At 29.5% G+C, this 7,618-nt stretch overlaps 1 long non-coding RNA gene across 1 annotated transcript; it reads right to left on the reverse strand.

Moving 5' to 3' along the window:
• Positions 1–5,410: 5,410 nt before the first annotated feature.
• On the reverse strand, positions 5,411–6,600 carry LOC139905089 (uncharacterized). The gene is made up of 2 exons (XR_011779566.1): positions 6,551–6,600; positions 5,411–5,654 (listed from the first exon to the last, which is right to left on the reverse strand). It is a non-coding gene; the product is annotated as an uncharacterized lncRNA (long non-coding RNA).
• Positions 6,601–7,618: the final 1,018 nt, after the last annotated feature.

Consider the following 7,618-nt stretch of genomic DNA (forward strand, 5'->3'; position numbering starts at 1 on the left):
GAATATGAGTTTTATTGCATTTTTTCATGTATCTTAAAATACATTATTTCTAACAAGAGATGAAACAGGGAAAATAAATAACTACATCAGTCGTCAAACCAAATATCAGTATACATTAGTCGTCAACCCAAAAGAAATAAATCATAAAATGGATACTTTGAAAAAAAAACTGGTAAAGGAGATTAATAATAAGGTCGACAATTATTTATAATAGAAAAACGAATATAAATGACACAAAAAACTGGGTAAACAACATTAATAGAAAATATTTTATTAAAGAGTTCTTGACTTATCTCTAAAGTACTAAAACATAATTTTAATGTACCATTCAATTTTGATATATTTCTTTGATCAGGATGGTCTACTTTCTTATCTAAGTTTTCCACTCATAACTTTACTGAACTTTGATGATCCCTCTTTTCTGTAACGAATTTCTCATTAATACAGAAATAATTTGCTATGGCCTGGGAATTGAAATGATTTTGTTTTTCTCAGATAATGTAACCAGGGGAGTCTGCAGTTATTTTTAGAAAAGGAAAATTGAAAAAATTTGTTTACGCGTATTGCCATTTTAGTTTTTTACCGCAAAACGATAACTTTTGGCTGATATAAAGAAAAAAATCCTTTATATTTGAGAAGGAGAAGTCTAAAACCTACTTCAGGCCGTCCCCTACAACTGCCCGTAGTAAGATGTTGACATATTTGCAAATGATTACTCGCTACCCTTTTGTCCAAGGAAGAAAACACAAAATATTAAAAAATGTCAATAATAAATAGTTATCGCCATTGGGAATGTGTATACTTTTATGTTTTAGCTTATTATAATGTTCATAATGCTCAAGTTGTAATTGTGTTGCTATATGCATGATTTAATTTTGACTCATTTATGAGCAAAAGATCATACTGAATAAAAGGCGTAGCTGCCTTTCATCATTTAAGGGGGGAGCTATCAACAATGTCATATAATTACTTAAATAATTAACATTATTTTATATACAAACTAGAACGAACACGTCATCTTACATATAGCCAATTAAAAATTAAAAAGATGTTATTTATATTTAGCTTGTTTATGTTAAATATTCTTAACTAAAACGATCTACTATCAATATTTAGTAGTTAAATTTCTATTGTAAAACCTCTTTGCATACACACTTTTTGATTGTTTTCAGTCCATTTGATGTGAATATAATCAAATCTAAACCCCCTTTTGACACTCTTGAAAATGCAGCATATAATTGACCATGTGAAATACTCAATTTGGTAAATGTAATGCATTTTTTTCAAATGTTTGAGCCTTTGATTTATTTACTATCATTGGCATTGCTAACTTCCCATGTTCCTTCTTCAACCATCATGAAGATTGACGATACATACTAAGATTAAATCGCACATCCTCTTCCTAATTCGTTCTTTCAATTTTATTTTTTTGGGTATTTTTGAATTGACAACCTCATAGGCTTACGTATGTATATCAAAATTATGAACAATTTTTATTTTTTGTCAAAAGTATGTATGCGTCTCTGTTTTTGAAATTGATGCATCTCCTATCATTGTTTTTCTAAGCGGGATATACATCACAGACACAAAAATAAAGCGTAGCTGTGGCGGTCATTCCGCTGATATTGTTTTTCCATAATTTAGTGGCAGAAAAAATCTCAAAAAATGCAATTTTTCTTTGAACATAACACCTCTTATTGGAAAACCCTATACAAAGACATTTTATAGATATCGAATATTATTAATATAATCAGGAGTGGGTATGATTAGCCTTCCTCAATAGATAGGCCGCGACCCAACCCCAGGTGACAAATCTCTCATAAATAGGTCGTACAGAGCTGATCAAAAATAAAAGTATAAAGTCTTATCAACTCCCTGTGCTGAATATTTAATGTTGCATAATTAATACAAAATTTGTAGGGATCCTGTGGTTTTTCTGATTTGATCCGATATATCAGCCCACATCTAATACAACTAATTTGTGAAAACACGCTCCATTTATAAATTAGGAAGGATTTGATGAATATTCATATAAAATTGGTGAGGTTCAGTACCTCCAACAACTTAAGAACTACTATTCTAAGTTTTATATTTAAGAATAAAGCTATCTTATACATTTTATTTATTTTTCCAAGAGTAAAATTTAAATAGGGGGTTTTGTCAGGACATTTATTTAACAAAATCATCTAAAAATAGTCCTTAGAACAACTTTTATTCTATATTTCAGTCCTCAGCTCTAATAATTGTCTCAATGCGAGTCCCCAATCCCGTGCAGGTCTTGACTATGTAGTCCGCTTTGTCCACTCCTTCTTAACTCCTCTAGAGAGTCGAGTAGCACACATCTTCTCCTCCAGAAGTCCCTGGATATAGTAATCTAAAGGGTTCGCGTCTGGAGACGTGGGTGACCACATATTGAAGTCCTAAATTTCTGGGGAATTGTCTCCCAGGAAGACAGCGGGTCTTAGGGGTGCGATGACAAGGATTACATACAAAGTTGTCCCTAAAATTTTCTCTGCCAATGTAGCACTTTCTTATCCAAAAGTTCGATGTAAGCATCTGCATTGAGCCGCTTCTTCCTCTTCAAAAAAAAATGAGAGGGCAGACTTCGCCTGTACTGAATACATGTTCAACTGAAGCTGCTGCACCCAACATGTGGGATTTGCCACGTGATAGTAGCTTCAAAATTGTACTAATGGGTTACTCCATTTTACTTTTCTCGTTTCTTTTTTTTTTTTTTAAATGAGTCGAAACTTTACCTAAGGAATCTTGAGTCACAAAACCTATCTTTTACGGACTTTGAAGACAATGGACGAATAAATTTCCGATTTATTCAAATTTAAATTAAGTGTAACACTCGATAAGATCAACTCTGTATATAAGATATTATTTAGATGAGTTCAAATTTAAATCTTAGCTTCATTTTGTAACATAACCATGTCAATTAACAACTATTTATATTCAAAAACTATGAAATATCGCTTCAAAATAGGCATTTTTTATATCTGTAAGGTCAATAAATTTGGGTTCTTCGAAAAATTTAAAGCATTAAAAAGTACAAAACACATTAATATATAATAAATTACTAACCATAAAAAGTGCCTCAATGAAGACTAAAAATCAATAAGGGGAGTATTGTGGGCTTCATGTCCAGTATTACTTTGTATAATATATTAACTTATTATTTCAAGAATAAGATAAATATCTAAAGTCAACAACAGAGAGCCTTTAAAAAGCAAATCAGAAACAAAATGTTTAGATAAGGAAAGATGTCAAAAACAAAGTCCCTATGACTTTAAATTACATTAGAAATTGTTAAATCAGATTCAGACCCATGTCTTAAAATATTTATTACTAGTACCAGATGTTACATAAATATTGATCAATCACAGAACTTATATTTTATCGAATTGGATGAGCAAGAAATTTCAACTATGTATGAATACTCATTTTCCTTTGGAGCGGAGAGGTGGAATAGTTATTTCAAACTTTCCGTCTCACGTCTCATTTTTTTCAACTCTAATATGAGGTGACTTGAAAAAAAAAATATATATTGGCCCTTTAATTTTTCCCAAGAATAATTAAAAGTGTTTCTTAATAAATAATTTGGATCGAATCACATTTTTGTAGAATGTTTATTTTTTTTATTAGGTTTACCATTTTGGGCTCTTTTCCTAGACTGTGTTAATATTTAAATTTACGAAGTAATATCTTTATGCATGTCTTTTATCTTATAATTTTTTCAAAGTCCTTCCATGTTGTTAACTTTTTGTAAAATTCAATCCGTAAATAATCCAATGGGCTCAATGGATGGCGTGCTCAGGTGAAATTATTATCTTGAACTCTTTGTATGTAGGTTCCCGTCTCAGTCATTCCAAGGGAAGAAAATGTAGGTATATTATTACATTCAAAGACAATTCCTTGGTCAGATGAAGTAATTGTAATACTGTAATGTTTAAGTATACTTAATCAGTGCAACTCCATATGACGAATTGAAGGTACATTAAATAAATTATAATCATTCAAAATTTCTAACTAAAATCCTATTTATATATTTCTATATATTACTAGAAACCTGTAAGCGAAGGTTCAAGAGCGCCCGCTACAAATGGGGGAGAAGAACTGAGAAATTACTACAGTATATATGTTCTAAAGGCCATTAATTGACCATTGACTTGAATTTGATATTAAATACACGAAATTTGGACTTTTTTGAAAAAAGAAAATATGGTCATTTTAAGCCATTTTTGACTTGAATTTGATGAAAAAAGCTTCAAATTGCGGTATTTCTTCAAACGCCTTTATACGTCCTCAAAGTGCTATATTTGATGATTAAAAGATGAGTTTCTAATTAAATACACGAAATTTGGAGTTTTTATCAGAAAATATGGTCATTTTAAGCCATTTTTGACTTGAATTTCATGAAAAAAAACTTCAAATTGCGATATTTCTTTGCTCAAACGCCTTTATACGTCCTCAAAGTGCTATATTTGATGATTAAAAGATGAGTTTCTAATTAAATACACGAAATTTGGATATTGTCCAGAAAATATGGTCATTTTAAGCCATTTTTGACTTGAATTTCATGAAAAAAGCTTCAAATTGCGATATTTCTTTGCTCAAACGCCTTTATACGTCCTCAAAGTGCTATATTTGATGATTAAAAGATGAATTTCTAATTAAATACACGAAATTTAGATTATTATTACATGTTATTCTTTAATTGGTTAAAAAAAATCATAAAATTATTTTTTTTATGTGGTGATTAAACCAAAAGTTTATTTGAGGCCCAAAGTTCCTACCATTGTTGCACATACATAAAATTTCAAAAACCAAAAAAAAAGTTTATAGCTTTTACCATTCATTCTGGCATCTATCATTGTATCATAAAATGTACGTATATATCTTTAATTAATAAGCAAATGAAAAACACCCCTCAAATATTCTATTGTTTGAATGAAGAATAAAACCTGGTTTGTTTTAATCTCCACGGATATCAATATGATCTTAACAAAGAACTGAAAACACACCTGTAATTAATTATTAGATTTTTCGATCGTGGCAAAAACTTTGCCAATATATAAAATAAGATTTCGATCGATAACGTTCCTTGTCCTTCAAAATAGGATCTTGTTCAATTACCTAGGAAGACAGTTGTGGTGAAAAGTAATATAGGGTGCGTCAACTGTCTATTTTTCTCCTTCATTTCGGCAAATCAGTGTTCTGAAAGTTAATTGGTTGAACTATAATTATTAGCTCTTGTTAAGTTATGAACATTTTTCATAAATTATTGAATATAAGTTCTATAGTTGGTAGTTGGTCCAGAATTGGCAAACTCACCAACTGATTTTGGCAATTTTTTCCCTATTTCTTTTTTGTGTGAAAGGTTGCGTTATACAATAAAGGAAATGAGTATTCTAAATAGTATTTTATTTGGAAAAGGGGGGGGGGAAAGAAAAACGTTATATAAGAATGATACAGTATTTTAAAGATTCCATGATTCCTCGAATAAAGTAGCATTGGATCCAAACTTTCCTTTGAGGTCTTCTTATCACTTTCCCACCCATGTTACAAACGAATCCCAACTAGTCAAAGGAGAGATGATTCCTCTGAAGTAACACTCTTCTTGAGGAAAATGTGAGGATCATCAATTCTTCCTAGAGGAATCGAAAGGAAGAAATTTTTATCTATATTATTTGAATTCGTCATTCAATTAATACCATTCGTTCTTCACTTATTACCGGAACAATACCAAAAAACCGCAAATAAGGCGCAAATCTAACTACTCAAGAGGTTACACCTCTACTTCGTCTTATGAAGTATTCTCCATCAATTCTACGCTCTTTTTCCCTAAATGTTAATAAATAAGAAATAAAAGGTTTCGTTAAAAATAAACTAAAATTCGTCAGTGGAAAACCATTAGTGAACCAACCTTTAGTGGTATTCTACAATGCCTACTTATACCTAAAACTGAGCACAAGGTATGGATAAATAACTGTTTTGAGATTAGAAAAGAAAAACCGTTGTTGCGTGTGCTCTTTTTTTCTTTTCTGTTATGATATCCTCTCTCTCTCTCTTATAAAGAATTTATAGTTTGCCGCTACCTGATAATTGAAGAAAATGAATTAATACCATAAAAACTAATAATAACTCTATTTGACCAATAGCAATAAAAGAAGAAAAAAAACATTTGTTTAGTTTTAATTTATATATTTTTTCGAATTTCAAATAATTTCAAATATCATGGACTCAAGTTGAGTCCTGCCAATTCGACACTACTTATTTAAATGGATCAATCCAAACAATATTGGAATTCGAATAAATTTGACAAATTTTGTATTAAAATATATAAAGTTTATTAATAATGTTTTTATTTCATAAATATTTATTTTTACAATTTATGCTTTGTTCCAATAATCAAAAATTTTACAATAACAAAACAATTCATGGAGTAACTAATTGCTAAGTCACTATTTGCAGTTTTGAAAAGTGTTACCGTTATTTCTCAAGCTATTAATTTCTTACAATGACATTAATAAAGAAAAAAACAAACCATTTTGTTGAATGATGTGGATTGAAGATACATGATACTAAGGAAATATGGTGGCAAACTAATTTGTAATATACTAATTGTACAAATACAAAAATATATTACAAAGAGATTCTTAGTAAAAAAACATAAATCTTTATGACTATAAACTTCTTTTATCTCATGATATAAATTTTTTATTTCAAACTATTAAACATGTTTACAAAAAACAAACAGGTTAAGAAATAGTTTGTTTAAGTTCTTTTTTCGATAAAGTGTTGGGATGCTAATTTACAAAGGATAGGAAGTTATTATAGATCTGCAAGTCCAAGTTAGGTGCGTCCAGAGGGGAGGGCTCTAGCTCCCCCCACACCAAATCTAGGATTTTTTGCTTTGTAGTAGGAAATTCTTTTAGGCAGGATGAAAAATTATTATAATTTTAATTTTTTAAAAAAAATTTCAAAATCACTGCCCCCTCCCCTTCCCCCTTACTAAAAATACTAAAGCGTCCGCAAGAGGTTGGTAAGAAGGGCTGTAGCCACCCCCCACCCCACAAAATTAAGACACTATTTCTTTTTATTATAAAATTTAATATATGTCATTTTTTTGCAAAAAAATTAATTTTGGGTAAACAGCTATGAATTTTTTTACTAAAAAATTTTATTTTTTGAAAATAATTGTTAATTTTTGAAAAAAAAATTTCCAAAAAATTTAATACTTGAAATTGAATATTTTAATTTTTTTTTTCCAAAAAATTTTAGTTCTTGTCAACAACTGTGAATTTTTGACACTTTTTTCCAAAAAAAAATTTTTTTTTGAGAATGCGGTAGGGTTTTTTCTTTAAAATATATATATATATTTATATTTTTTTTTTTTTAAAGTCCCCCTTTCCCCCTATATATAATCCTGTTGACACCCCTGAAATATATATATATAAAAGCCCTTGAATATTTTCATTATGTCCAGTTCAAGTAATCAGAAATATATAGATAATATAAAAAAATACATAATATCCATTGAAAAAATTGAAATGACTTTCGATTCCAAGTCAAATTACGAGTCCAGTAACTTTACTAGGATCTTTCTTTGTAT

The sequence above is a fragment of the Lepeophtheirus salmonis genome, chromosome 4 (assembly GCF_016086655.4).
Source record: "Lepeophtheirus salmonis chromosome 4, UVic_Lsal_1.4, whole genome shotgun sequence".
In the NCBI taxonomy this organism is placed as follows: domain Eukaryota; kingdom Metazoa; phylum Arthropoda; class Copepoda; order Siphonostomatoida; family Caligidae; genus Lepeophtheirus; species Lepeophtheirus salmonis.